Source organism: Camelina sativa, chromosome 9 (assembly GCF_030686135.1).
Source record: "Camelina sativa cultivar CO46 ecotype springtype chromosome 9, ASM3068613v1".
In the NCBI taxonomy this organism is placed as follows: Eukaryota; Viridiplantae; Streptophyta; class Magnoliopsida; order Brassicales; family Brassicaceae; genus Camelina; species Camelina sativa.
In genome coordinates this window covers 16,875,150-16,891,053 of record NC_141888.1, presented here as the reverse complement: position 1 = coordinate 16,891,053, position 15,904 = coordinate 16,875,150, and the positions used below count along the sequence as shown (strand labels likewise).

General features: G+C 43.3%; 1 pseudogene; it reads left to right on the top strand.

Moving 5' to 3' along the window:
• Window positions 1–11,878: 11,878 nt before the first annotated feature.
• Window positions 11,879–12,649, top strand: LOC104715210 (vacuolar iron transporter homolog 3 pseudogene; annotated as a pseudogene).
• The last annotated feature ends 3,255 nt before the right edge of the window (window positions 12,650–15,904 follow it).

Genomic DNA, 15,904 nt, shown 5'->3' with positions numbered 1-15,904 from the left:
CTTTACTCATAGGCCTAGACCTTGAGTTTCATCGGCTCATCATCAGACCTAAGTCTGCATGCCAATGTTGGCTCCTCATCAGGCCTAAGCCCGCATGCCATAATATATAAGGAAAAGCCCAAACTCGTCTCTCGGGTTGCCACCCTACAGCGCGCCCCCGGATCGTCATCCGAAGTCGATATACCAACCATACTCCCGAGCCACAAAGTCTCTGAATATAGCAGTACTAGGAGAACCTAAGTCCCCCAAGAGTCACGAGCAAATGATTCTGAACACGTCTGAGTCCTATCCCTACCCAGGTTTCCTTCCCGTGGCTCGCGTAGAGACATCTCAATGTCCTACCAACCACATATCCCCTCACCGGGATACCTCATGACCACACAAGGATCATACACACGCCACAAGGGCCGCCACAAAGGCCATCAAAATGTCCTAACGAGGACCGCCACCAAGGCCAAAACAAATGTCCTAAAGAGGACCGCCACCAAGGCCACTCGTCCCGAAGGACCGTCACAAAGACCATCTGTCCCGAAGGACCGTCACAAAGACCGTCTGTCCCGAAGGACCGTCACAAAGACCATCTGTCCTGAAGGACCGTCACAAAGACCATCTGTCCCGAAGGACCGTCACAAAGACCATCTGTCCCGAAGGACCGTCACAAAGACCATCTGTCCCGAAGGACCGTCACAAAGACACTCTGGCTAAACAGCCCGCCACAAAGGCCAACAATTGGCTAAAAGCCCGCCACAAAGGCCACACAATTGGCTAAAAGCCCGCCACTAAGGCCACACACACTGTCTAAAAAGACCGCCACACACATGCACCCTGACTCGAAAGTCCGCCACAAAGGCCACAAAGCCCCTCCGAGGCTTCCCACCGCTAAAATGGACAAATTCTAACTTCCGTAAAACTTTCCATATTTAGCACTTTCCATTTTTGGAAACTTTCCACTTTTGGAAACTTCTCTTCACAACCCCGCCTCACGGAAACTTTGTACCCCAAACACCACCTCATCTTGTTACTGAGTCGCACAACCAACCACCCCAAGCGACCGAGTATCAAGAGAGATGGGCTGGAATACTCCATTCCCGCTCCAGCCACGGATTACAGATGGGACCAGGCTAAACAAGCTCAAGTCGCGGCTTGCTTCTCATACCACTTCTTGAACCTTGCCTTCATCCTTGCCTCAGGCTCCCAAGTCTGCTCCTCAACACCATCACAGTCCCACAGGACTCTCATCAAAGGAATCTTCTTCTTCCGAAGTTCCTTGATCCTCCTCTCGAGAACCCTCACTGGTCTCGCCTCCAAAGTCATGTTAGGCTGAAGATCCTCAGGAATCTTAGCCAACACCTCCTCTCCCTCACGGAGACACTTCCGCAACATAGACACATGGAAAACCTTATGGAATGCACGCATCACCTCAGGTAACTCCAATCTATATGCCACTGGTCCAACCCGCTCAATCACTCTGAATGGACCCATATACCTCGGACTCAACTTAGTCTCTGACAATGACCTGTTCGGACCCCGCAACATGGCCATCTTGAGGTACACTCTGTCTCCTACCTGAAACTCAAGATCTCTCCTCCTCTTATCGGCATAACTCCTCTGCCTATCCTGAGCCTCCTTCATGTTCAGCTTGAGAACCCGAATCTTCTCTGAGGTCTCCTGAACAAAACTAGCACCAAACATGCTCCTCTCCCCCACCTGAGTCCAGCATAATGGTGTACGACATGGTCTCCCATACAAAGCCTCATAAGGAGCCATCTTGATACTCCCCTGGTAACTGTTGTTGTAAGCAAACTCTACCAGGTTCAGGTGATCTGCCCAATGGCCACCCCAATCCAACACACACATCCTCAGCAAATCCTCCAGCGTCTGGATCGTCCTCTCAGACTGTCCATCTGTCTGGGGATGATAAGCTGTACTCATATGCACCTTAGTGCCCATCTCTGCCTGAAATGCCTTCCAGAACACCGAAGTGAACTTAGAATCCCTATCAGACACAATGCTCGCTGGCACCCCATGCAACCTGACAATCTCCCTCACATACTTCTTAGCCAAGACCGCTGCTCCATCAGTCTTCTTAATGGCCAGAAAATGTGCTGACTTAGTCAACCGGTCCACAATGACCCAAATAGCATCAAAGGTCCGTGACACTGGCAAACCCACCACAAAATCCATGGTGATCATATCCCACTTCCACTCAGGAATGGGTAAACTCTTCAGTAACCCGCCAGGAACCTGATGCTCAGCCTTCACTAGCTGACACACATCACACCTCGAAACCCAACTAGCTACATCCTTCTTCATCCCGACCCAATGATAGTACCTCTTGAGATCACGGTACATCTTAGTCGCTCCTGGATGAATGGACAACTTGCTCGCATGAGCCTCTCTTAGAATCTCCTGCCTCAACTCCTCATCCTTGGGCACACACACACGACCATGCACCAAGATAGTACCATTATCTGAGACCTGATACTCTGAATCCACTTCCTTAGAGGCATTCACCAGCCCCAAATCCTTCTCTTGAGCCAACCGCACTCTACTCAGAAGATCTGCTCTATCTACTGCTTCCAAACCCAACGGTTCCTGTGAAACAGCACACAAGCTCAAAGCACTGATCTCCCCTACCAGTGACTCCATCTCCTGCTCCTGAGCCGAAGCTACCCTCTTCCGACTCAGAGCATCTGCAACCGTGTTAGCCTTACCAGGATGATAGGCTATCTCCAAATCATAATCCGCCACAAGCTCCATCCACCGCCTCTGCCTCAAATTCAACTCAGGCTGAGTGAATATATACTTCAGGCTCTTATGATCTGTGAACACCTGCACCTTTGCACCATAAAGATAAGATCTCCAAATCTTCAGGGCAAAAACTACAGCACCCATCTCCAAATCATGAGTAGGATAGTTGCCTTCATGCACCCGCAACTGCCGCGAAGCATAGGCAATCACCTTCCCATGCTGCATCAGAACACAACCCAAACCAACTCTAGATGCATCTGTATAAACCACATAGGGTTCTCCCTGCTCAGGCAAAGCCAACACTGGCGCAGTAGTCAACATCTCCTTCAGGCTTGCAAAGCCTTCCTCACACTCTTCTGACCAGACAAAAGGAACATCCTTCCCTGTCAACTTAGTCATAGGACGTGCTCTGCTTGCAAACCCCTGCACAAATCTCCTGTAATAACCTGCCAACCCAAGAAAACTTCTGATCTCTGTGGCATTCTGCGGTCTAGGCCAATCTCTGATAGCCTGAATCTTCTCTGGATCTACAGAAACCCCCTCTGCAGAAACAATGTGACCCAGAAAGCCCATCTCACGCTGCCAAAAACTACACTTGCTCAACTTGGCAAACAACTTCTGCTCCCGCAGCTTCTCCACAACTGCCCTCAAATGCACTGCATGCTCCTCAGGACTCTTAGAATAGACCAGGATATCGTCGATGAAAATGATGACAGATACATCCAGAAACTCCTGAAACACACTGTTCATCAATCTCATAAACGCTGCTGGCGCGTTAGTCAATCCGAAGGGCATCACCACAAACTCATAGTGCCCATATCTCGTCCTGAAAGCAGTCTTCCTCACATCTGCCTCATCTATCGGTATCTGATGATAACCCGACGCCAGATCTACCTTGGAGAACCAAGTAGCACCCCTCAACTGATCCAACAACTCATCGATCCTAGGAAGAGGATACTTGTTCTTCACAGTGACCCGGTTCAAACCCCGATAATCAATACACAACCGGAAACTCCCATCCTTCTTCTTCACAAACAACACCGGCGCTCCCCACGGTGATACACTAGAACGTATGAATCTCTTGCTCCATAAATCCTCTAGTTACTTCTTCAGCTCAACTAAACCAACACTCAAGTATGCCGACATCAACTCGCCCCCACCTGAATATCAACCCTCTTGTTCCTCCAAAAACCTCTAGTAACTTGCCAGTTAGGGAATCTTCCACAAGTTAGCTTATTCCAAAGATAGCTTTCCGCTTGGCAATTCTCCACAGCAAATCATCAATACGAACGTAATAAAACAAACAAGTACCATACGCTCGCATATTCTGATTCACCGCTTCAAATACTTTGCAGGCCGCTAACTCAAGCCACTTGACTTATTCCCTCCAACAAGCTTACCAAAACTTTGAATCTAGCAACCCTGTCCATCTCCAATGAACTTCATCCAACATCGTTGCAACGATTAGTTTATCCTGCCATGAAGGCTTTCCGTGAACTTATGTATCTGGCAAACATGCCTCTCCTGAATCAATCCTGCTGTAACTCCCCTTCCCGGGACTCCGGCACCACTGGCCTCACAATCCTGGCAAAACAGCCACACATTCATAACCGCTCTGGTTCATAAAACCCTGGCCCAACGGCCAACATAATCCTAAAATCCAAGATTAAACCACCGTAAATCTCTCGAGGTCTACATTCAATCGTTATGTTTATACTCACGTCCTAGGAATTGCTTGCTCCCAACTCTTCCACTCTTAGGTCGAAACCTTCGAGTCATACCGATCTCACTCTCAGACCAGCGTCTTCGAGTTATACCGTCTCACTCTTGGACCACAATCCTCAAGATCTCGGTATCAGGGGAACTACTCATCCCCTCAGGAGAACAACATCCCCTCTGCCACTCTCGGAGCCCTCAGCCCCTCGAGCTATCGGTATTCAGGGGAATCACCATCCCCTCAGGAGCAACAATCCTTAACGACTATAAACATCTCTCGACACAACTACCTCCTATGATCCGAGTATAACATTGCAATGTTACACCTGCCCACTCAACTTAGAATATCCAACTGGATTAACCACCAAGCAGAGAAATATCTGCTCCAACTGCATATGTCCACATATCCGCCTCTCTAGGCCCGATACCTCTTGAGACTAATCTCATACCGGTCATCTACAACCGCTCCATCCTCTTAACGTAAGTTGGAAAGTCCTCAACATCCGCAGCCCTCGACTGCACCCCGCCACATGTGGCACAACTGGAGCCTACACTGGTACCCCTCTCGGTAACCGCTCCAACGCACGCCAACAGATCCGCCAAGCGATCATCTCGACCCTGGGCTCCACCTGCTGCAACCCCACACCTGGGTTCCCAGCACCCCCGGCACGCTCACCGGCTAATCCCCTCTGGTCCCTCCTGATACGCTTGCGACCCTCTGACGTACCTCCTCGTGGAACTCTGGACTACACACTCGCTGGCCTCGGGACCCGCCCGACAATGACCACGACCACGTCCCCGTCAACGACCAACAACTCAAACACCTTAACCACTGATCTTCCAAGAACAGAGGCTAACAAGCAGAAAACAAATCAATACCACACAAGAAACATAACAATAACTCACCGTGGAATCTCATTGAAGGCTCGAAGAGGATGTTCTAGGACTCCATGCCACACACAATTGACTAACTCACATAATCAATCAAGACATGCAATCCCAAACATCTACAACAGAAACCTAGTGAACCCAAACCTAGAACCGTAAGGGCTCTGATACCAAAATGAAACGACCGACCTTTTTTTTTTTAATAATAAATACTAAATAATAAATTTATAATTTAATATAATAATAAACTACAACTAGTGGTCCCATACCCACTAGCCACCTAACCACAATCACAATCATCAGCGGAAATAACAACACCAACATAATATCCAATAATACTCCAATAAAAACCAATAACCATAATCATCAGCAATAATCAATCCAAACAACAAGAAACAAGGAACCAGCAACCTAGCAATGTTTCTAATGACCCAACTCTAGCAACCTAGCAATGCCAGACAACATCCAATCGAGTCCCTAGAACATCCTCCTCTTCATTGCCTTGATTCCACGATCACACTTTGCCTTTACCTGCACCACAAACACAAATTGAGATGCATGAGTATTTGATAAACACTCAGTGAGGCAATCCTCCCATCTACTGGGCTATACACACAAGCAATAAGATCTCTACATGCCACAAACAGCAACCAATAAAACAAACCAGGCAATATACAAAGCATGCGACGTCCATCGTAACTGAACAAGGGGTGTCGACCGACACCAGATGGTGTCGATCGATACTGAACATCTGGTGTCGACCGACACCAAACTGGTGTCGACTGACACCCTGCCCGACACTCCCGGAAACCCTAGTTTGCATCGACCGACACCTCCACATGGCATCGTTCGACACTCGCTAAAGTCCCGAGCCGTCCTCGCGTTGGTGTCGACCGACACCCCAACTGGTGTCGACCGACACCGATGCCGAGCAGCGATTTTCCCCTCGACCAGAAACTCCAAATCTCGCCTCCAAGCTTCTCCAATCCGCTCCTTGCACTCCCAGAAGCCAAACCCAGCCCAGACAGCAACGAAATATCATAGAGAACTCAAAGAAACAACCACATAAGCACCAAATCACATAGAATCTAGAGATCTTAGCTTAGATAAGCCATGGTCATGCACTCACCTCTTTGCAGGAAGTTTCTGACCAATAAGGACGAATCCCTCACTCCTAGCAAGCTTCTAGCACCTTCCCAGCCTCCAATCTCTCAAGAACAGCCAAGAATCTCACAATCTCACTCACAATCTCAAGAACACTTCTTTTCTCTCTGTTTTTGACAAAAGCGGCCAAGAGAGGAGAAAAACTCGAGCTCCCCTCTTAAAAACCCGAGCTAGGGTTTTCCTTAAACCAACTCCCCAAACCGGACAATTAAAATTGAACCGACCAAACCGGCCACAACTGGTGTCGATCGATGCCTCACTAGAGGGTGTCGATCGACACCCTTACCAAAATACCAAAAATTGGTTTGCGGGTGTTACAACCTATGTGAGTATATTGTTGATTATAATGATTGCACTAAGAAAATATAGACATCAAACGATTATCTTGCTGAGAGCTTAGAAAACCAGTACCTCACGATAGATAATCTTATTGACCCTTTGGACAGAGATTAAAAGCAAATATGGACACCAAAAGATGGTGCTCCTACCAAATGCTCAATTCGATTGGAAAACCTAAGGAACCAGGACTTCAAGTCCCTCGATGAGTATAACTCAGAGCTTTTAAGATTGTCTCAATCCTAAGGTTGTGTGGTACTAAGGTCATTGAGAAGGAATTGTTGGAGAAGACATTCTCGACATTTCACACAAATAACATTGTGCTCCAGCAGCAATATCGCGAGAAAGGTTTAAAAACCTACGCAGACCTAAAACTCTTGTTTAATGCTAGATGAGCAAAACAATGAGATATTATTGATGAAAAGTGCAATGAAGCCCACAAGGTTGATATGACTAAGAAAAAATCCTAAAGAGCCTAAAGAGCCAAAGAGACTAATGAGTCTAACTATGTCCATAGGGACAAGTGTGGCCGTGGCCAAGGAAGAAGTGGACGTGGTGGTCCTGGTCGTGGGACTTACCAAAGACATAATTATGATGGTCAAGACCGTAGAAACCGATTAGGCTTCGGCCGTGGTCGGGGTAGAGGCCGCGTGTTATCTAAACCGCAACATAAGACCAAGTCCACTTGTAATAATAATTATGGTATAGAGAACCATTAGATAAAGACATGCAGAACTCCTAAGCACCTTGTTGATCTCTATTAAGAGAGTTTGAAAATAAAGAAAAAAAAAATCCAGAAGCTAACCTGGTTCATCTTGATGGTGAAGGAAATTTCAACCATGAGAAAGATGACTAAATTGGATTATGAGATTTGTAATTGCCTAAAGAAAATAATTAAACTCATGTGGTGTGTTGATTTAATTTCTATGCCTTGAATTTGATTGAATTATTATTTTGGTTTAAATTCAATTATTCTATTTCCTTCAATATATATTAAAACATAAAATCTTGTCCATTATTGGAAATGGCTAAGGACAAGAACATAAGTGTGGTGGATAGTGGATTAAGCCACACAACTTTGAAAATGCCAATATTAGCAACGATAAGCGGGTATAGCAAGCCTAAGTGAAGGCTACGGCCAGGCATATATTTTATGGCACACATTTTGAACTAAGTGTTGCATTATATTCACCCAGCTCTAAGAGAAGCTTATTGAGCCTTAAGGACATTCATTTGAATGGTTTCCATATTGAAATAAAGGGTGAAGGAAACAGAGAGTTCCGCTATATTGAAATCACCCAAGGACATAAGAAAGTCCTAGAGTCTATACCTGCACTAGCCACTGGTATTTACCATGCTAAGATTAATATGACAGAAAATCATTTGGCAAAGAATAAGATGTTCAATGAACAATTGACTTTATGGCATGACCGGATTGGCCATCCGGGTTCTAACATGATGCGTAAGCAGATATTAAAATGGGCACACTCCTAAAAGAGAGAAGAAGTTATCCCTAAAAGAATCTCACGTGTGTAGCATGTACACAAGGAAAACTCATTTATAAGGCCATCACCAGTAAATTTAAATAAAGAGATTATCCACTTAAGACTATAAGTCTAGATAGTGCTAGTGAATTTATATCCCAAGCGTTTAATAATACTGGTATGTCCATGGGGGGAAGTGTGGACCACCCTGTGGCACATGAACATACAGAGAATGGATTAGATGAATCCATCATTAAACGTATTGCTCGACCATTACTCATGAGGTCGAAGCTTCTTGTGTCGGCTTGGGGACACACAATATTACATGCAGAAAAGCTTATACGCATCAGGCCATCTAGTGAGCATAGAATATTCACCATCCCAATTACTAACGGGTCATGAGCCAGACATATCCCATCTAAAATAATATTCGGGATTGCCGTTTATATTGCATCATCACAGAAAAAAATGGGATCTTAAAGAGGATGGGAATATATGATGGATATGATTCTCCCACCATTATTAAGTATCTTGAGCCAACTATGGGTGATTTATATGTGGCCAGATACACGGATTGTCACTTAGTTGAATCCGAGTTTTCTATGTTGGGTGGAGAGACAAACAAGCTGGTCAAAGAAATATTATGGAATCAAACATCCTTAAATTGGCAAGATCCTAGGACTCTAGCCTATGATGCAGAGGTCCAAAGAATTATATATAGGCAAAAGCTAGCTAATAAATTGCTAGATTCCTTTTGACCCAAAGAGAATAAGAAAATCATACAATACCAGCTTGTAATGCACCAGTACGTATTGATGTTCAAAAGGAACACAATAATCAAGTTGCTACAGAGTCTAAATAGACCAATATGTTCCATAGAAAATAACCTTTGGAAATCTAAGAAAGGTGCAAATAAAACCGAGGTTAAGGAAAGAGTATAGACATGGCCGCGGCAAATCCTAAGGTACCAACAATGAGGTTTGGGACGCTAAACCTCAAGGTCCTTAAGGTATTGATAATAATAAAAGCTCGATAAACTATATCATGTTTGGAATAAAATGGAACTGCAAAGATGTCGACATTAATGAAATAATTGCATGCAAGGTAGCACTTGAGATAAATGAGGATCTAGAGCCCACGTCTATATTAGAGTGCACTCAAAGCAAAGATTAAAAGGAAGCTATTGATGTGGAGCTTAACTCTTAGAAGAAGAGAAATGTGTTTGGTCCGACCTTAAGGACAACACTTGATATAAAACCAGTTGGACATAAGTTGGTCTTTGTAAGAAAGAGAAATGAGAGTAATGAAAGCGTGAGACAAGGCACAACTTGTAGCACAAGGATTCTCTCAAAGACCAGGAATAGACTATGAGGAGACATACTCCCCTGTGATGGATGCAACGACTTTTAGATATCTAATAAGTCTGGCTGTAAGAGAAAAACTGGATTTGCGGTTAATGGATGTTGTAACTGCTTACTTATATGGTCCACTGGATAATGAAATTTATATGAGATTACCAGAGGGAATAGAACTCAAAGATAAGAGTGGTTCTCGAGAACAGTACTGCATAAGGCTAGACAAATCGCTTTATGGACTGAAACAGAGTGGTCGAATGTGGTATAATAGAGTTAGCAAATTTTTGGCAAAGAAAAGGCTATAGAAATGACCCCATCAGTCCATGTATATTTATAAAGAAGTTTGCAAACAAAGGATTTGTGATAATAGCAGTCTATGTGGATGATTTAAATATCCTTGGAACTCCTGGTTAAATCGCTCAAACAAGTAGAAAGCATTTGAAATGAAAGACCTAGGCAAGAGAGAAAAATAATTCTGTTTGGGGTTACAAGTTGAGTACATAAAAGATAGAATCCTTGTGCACCAAATGGCATATACAGAAAGGTACTCAAGAGGTTTAATATGGAGCAAGCTCACTCATTGACTAGCCCCATGGTTGTGAGAAGCACAGATGTAGATAAAGATCCATTTGCTCCTAAGAAGGCCGATGAAAAGATTCTCGGTCCTGAAATGCCATACCTCAGTGCTATAGGAGAATTAATCTTGGCTGGCCACACTAGACCAGAGATAAGTTTTGCCGTGAACCTCCTAGCAAGAATTAGTTCTTGTTAAACCCAAAGGCACTAGAGTGAAATTAAGTATTTATTATGTTACCTACGGAGGAACATTTAATTTTTGGGTTTATATTTTACTAACTATAACAAAGAAGGTTTTAGTTGGTTTAGCTGATGCAGGTTATAGCAAAGAAAGTTTAAGTATGTATGGTTGAGATTGAAGACTCAACATATCAGGACGGATTGCAGTATCGTCGAAGACAGCAAAGAAGCAACCGTAATTTATGAAGATAACACAGCCTGCAACGCACAGCTCAAGGAAGGTTACATCAAGGGAGATCGGACGAAGCACATATTACCAAAATTCTTCTTTACACATGAACTACAAAAGGCCGGAGAAGTTCAAGTGGTGGAGGTTCAGTCATGCGACAACTCAGCCGATCTCTTCACCAAATCGCTACCGACAACAACTTTCAAGAAGCTCGCGCACCAGATTGGGATGCGGAGACTTAGGGACTTGGAGTGATGTTTGGAACAGGGGGAGCAATGTGTACTGTACTCTTTTTCCTTCACCAAGGTTTTGTCCCAATGGGTTTTCCTGGTAAGGTTTTAATGAGGCAGCACCCCCAAGCACATTGCGTCGATCTCATTCCAACATAGGCACTGTCATCTCGTCCAAGGGGGAGTGTTGTGAAACATTTAGTGGACTCAATAGACCGGCCCGTATATTATCCATGGAGTCTCGGTCCATCGGCCATACTCAGTCCGCACACCTTTGGCCCATTAGCCGAAGCCTTACTCGGCCATTACTTCCTTATGTCGGTTTAAGCCTTGTACTCTACTATATAAGGCTAAAGAATAACAAGAGCTTTATCCCTAAACTCTATATTCATAACAATACATGTTTTTTTTTTCAACCATTGGGCCACAACAGATCGGCCCATTAGCCTAATCTCTACATTCGTAAGGAGCGGAACTCGATCCCTGGTGTGATGGTGCCTTGTGCAGACTAAGGTCACTTCACAAAGTTATACATGTTTATGTTATTTAACTATTAACTTTTTTGTTTATAATTTTTACTGGCACACGACTCTAATTGCTGGATCAAAGGGATCCTCAATAGACCAGCCGTTACCACTTCGTTTATATTTCTAATACTACACGTAGTGCTTAATTCCAATTCCAAGGTTTGAAAAGTTATGAATCAGCGAAATAAGACAAATACAAGTGGGTTTTAGTCCACAATTTTTCAAATATAAGTCAGAGGTGTTTATGTTAGTGATAATGATACCCCACCACATTAATATTATCGACTCCACGCCACATAATTACTTTTTCGTACGTACGAATTATCATACTCAATTACAAAATCTCTCCATAAGTAGAGCTCAACGTAGGCGTGTGTTCTCCACACTTCACAGATATTCCTCTTTCATTTTAACTCTTTCTCATCTAACGAAGATCCAAACCATGGAATCTCACAACACCTTGAACCTTACATGGAGAAAGATCAAGAAAAGGCTTTCGACTACTCCAAACGAGCTCAATGGCTAAGAGCCGCCGTTCTTGGTGCAAACGACGGTCTTGTCTCAACGGCTTCACTTATGATGGGTGTTGGTGCGATTCAAGCTAGACGTCAAAATCATGATCTTAACCGGTTTTGCCGGTTTAGTTGCCGGAGCTTGTAGCATGGCGATCGGAGAGTTTGTCTCCGTTTACTCTCAGTACGACATAGAGAAGGCTCAGACGAAGAGAGAGAGCGGAGGAGGAGGAGAGGTAGAGAAAGAGAAGCTTCCTAGCCCGACGCAAGCAGCTGCGGCGTCAGCGTTAGCGTTTTCTCTCGGGGCGGTTGTGCCGTTGTTGGCGGCTGCGTTTGTGAAAGAGTACAAAGTGAGGATTGGTGTGATAGTGGCGGCTGTTACGTTGGCGTTAGTGATGTTCGGATGGTTAGGAGCGGTTTTGGGGAAAGCACCGGTGGTTAAGTCGTCGCTTAGGGTTTTGATTGGTGGATGGTTAGCTATGGCCATTACCTTTGGTTTTACAAAACTCATTGGGTCGCATGGTCATATGTATGCGTAACTGTGTGTGTTTACTGACATGCATGTGTGACCAAATGCTTCTTCATGTTTCTATGTTACATGCTTGAAGTCAATAAACTGTTAGAAAACAAAAAATGTCTAGTTTCAATCTCTAGATGTTTTTCCCTTTACAATCTAATAAATTTACAAATATAATTACTCTCATGAATTTTTTTTTTTTCAACCAAACATTAATAAAATTAAAAGAGAACTCTAAGATTGGTTGCCCAAACAGGAGGAAAAGAGTTTACAAAAATAGATTCAGAGGTTAAGCAACGTGATGACCGAGCCAGACAGTCCGCCCTAGCGTTGACATCTCGGGGGATCCTGACTAAGGTGAAGGAAGGGTAAAAGGTTCGGAGGAAAGCGAAATCCTCCATCAAATTGGAGAAAGCAGGCCAATCTTCCGGCGTCTGCACCATTGCAATTAGCTTAGCACAATCCGTCTCAAACGTCTGACAATCAACTCTAGCCGCCAGTAAGGACTCCATAGCCCATATCAGTGCTTGTAGTTCCGCATGTAAGGGGGTAAGACCTCTTCGGTGACTCCATGCTCCCAGAAGGAGCGTTGAATATTCGCCGCTGCAACACCTCCAGCCCAAACTCTGAAAAGGATCCGCATTTTTCCATGAACCATCAATCTGATAACGAGGGAAGAGACCCCTATCCTCCATAAGAGGCGGTGGATCCAAATAACGCGTTGAGTATGATTTGGCCTCCTTCCACAGTAATTTATCATTTGCCGCTTGATTCAAAATTTCAGTTGGCTCTACCTCAATACCTTGGAAAACCTTTTTGTTCATATCCTTCCAAATTGACCATACAATCCAGGGTAGACGAAGAGCTATATCTGAAACCCTGGATTGGGAAGACGCCCACCAGAATATGAAATCTAGATTCGCATAAATCGAATCATATGGAAAACCTCCCGAATTAATAACCACTGGGGACAAATCCCAAATGTGTCGCGACCGTGGACACTCGAATAATGCATGGTTGATAGTCTTTATTGCAGACTCGCACCGCTTACACGTAGCCTCGCACCGAACACCCCGATACGAAAGCCTATCTAAAACGGGGAGAGTACCCGACCCAATCTGCCAGAAGAAATGTTGAATCCTTGAGGGTACATCTAATTTCCACGACTGAGCCCGCAAGGCCACAGTAGTCAGCCTATATTCAACATCCGCAAGTAAATCTCGGGCCAACCGATAACCTGATTTGACCGTATACTTCCCTGACTTAGTAAAATGCCATAATAATCTATCCGGTTGACCAGTTTTACTAATCGGCATACTCCAAATAAGAGAGATATCCTCAGGATCAAAAAACTCCTCAAGAATAGGCAGATGCCAGTCCTTCGTAACCGGATTGATTAAATGATTAACCATCAAACTCGGCAACCATAAACTCCCCCGACCATTCGCTGGTCTTGGACGGATATCTGGCAACCATGGATCACGCCAGACCAAAATCGAAGACCCGGAACCTACTGCCCATCTCGCTCCTTGTTCCACCAACCCCTTAGTGGAGTAAATACTCCTCCATGCAAAGGAAGAATTATTCGGTTTTTTTGTCATAAAAGGATGTTTGTTCCTGAAATATCGTCCTTTCATCACCCAGGCCATTAAAGAATTCGGATAATGAATTAAGCGCCAAAACTGTTTAGCCAGCATGGCTTCATTGAATTGTTCCAAAGCTCGGAAACCTAATCCTCCTTCACATTTATCCTTACACAATTTATCCCAAGCAACCCAATGCATACCCCGAGCCTTATCATTAGACTTCCACCAAAAGGTAGCTATTGCACTCGTTAGTTTAGACGTCAAATCCTGTGGTAGTTTACAACATGACATGACATGAGTGGGAAGGGCGAAAGCCACCAATTTAATCATAACTTCCTTACCACCCTTGGACAAACACTTTGCGGACCAGCCATTTACTCGCTTGTCCAAACGATCCTTAACATAACTAAAAACCTTAGTTTTCGACCCTTGCAGATTTTTGGGGATACCCAAATAAGAAGCCATACCGCCTTCCTTAGAGATGCCTATAACTGATTTCAACTGGGATCGAATATCATCAGGAACCTTTTTACCAAACATAATAGAGGATTTAGCCAGATTAACCTCCTGTCCTGAGGCTGTACCATAACTATCAATAATATCCATTACCGTCCTACATTCATTTGCCGCTGCCTTACAAAAAAACAAACTATCATCTGCGAACAACAAATGTGAAACCGTAGGACTATCACAGACAATGGTAATACCCATTAATTTCTTCTCCCGTTCAGCCTTTTTAATATTTGCTATTAAAACTTTTGTGCAAAGGATAAATAAATATGGTGAGAGAGGATCACCCTGACGTAATCCCCTCTCTGGTCTAATAAAGCCTCGGGGTTGACCATTCAGAAGAACCTGGTACGACACAGACGAGACACACCACATAATCCACGAAATCCATTTCCTGTGAAATCATAGACGAACCAAAACCGCCTCCAGAAAATCTCATTCCACCCTATCATAAGCCTTACTCATGTTCGTTTTGAACGCCAAAAACTCTGAATTACACCGACGGTTAGTATTCAGCCCATGAAACATCTCCTGAGCCACAAGAATATTATCTGTAATTAAACGCCTAGAATATTATCTCATGAATTTATCAATGAAATTTTAAATCAAATAACTAACATCTTATTATATAAAACTCATATATATATATATGAGATTTGCATATTTTAGCTCATCAACTTTATGATCACTAGAACCTACCTAATATGCTTTTAGACTCTACACGAAATCAACCTGTAATTTATTTTAACATTCCTCAATCAATGAGACTTTGAATTGAGTACAACTATTCAAATCACATATCTATCTTAAACCAAATTTGGCTAAAATATAACTTTTTCTTGTTCCACCACAAAGTTTTTCATGCGTCTCCTTTGGTACCCTATAATGTACATTCTTGTATAGTCAAAATTTTGTAACAAAGTGTTATATAACAAGAAAAAGCAATTCTTTTTGTAAATTAAAATCGAGATTTCAAATAGGGACAGTACGTACTAGAAGATTTGAACTAAAGCAAGCACATACATGTTAAGAAAAAAAAGCAACTTAAAACAAGCCAAGAACTTTAGGAATATAAGAGATTGTTTGTGTCCTAAATCTAACAAATGTGATAAGAAAACAAGTGTTATATATGAAATTATTTTCTAGAAATTACCAGAAACAATAAATACGTGCAAAATGGCTCATCAATTTGTAAAACTACTAGATTAAGGTCCGTGCTAGAGCACGGATTGAAATTCATTTTATTTATATTGTAATTTTTATATAAAATATAATTTATGTGATTGTTTTTAAAAGTTTTTTTGGATAAAACATTATGCAATAAAATCATATGATAAATATGA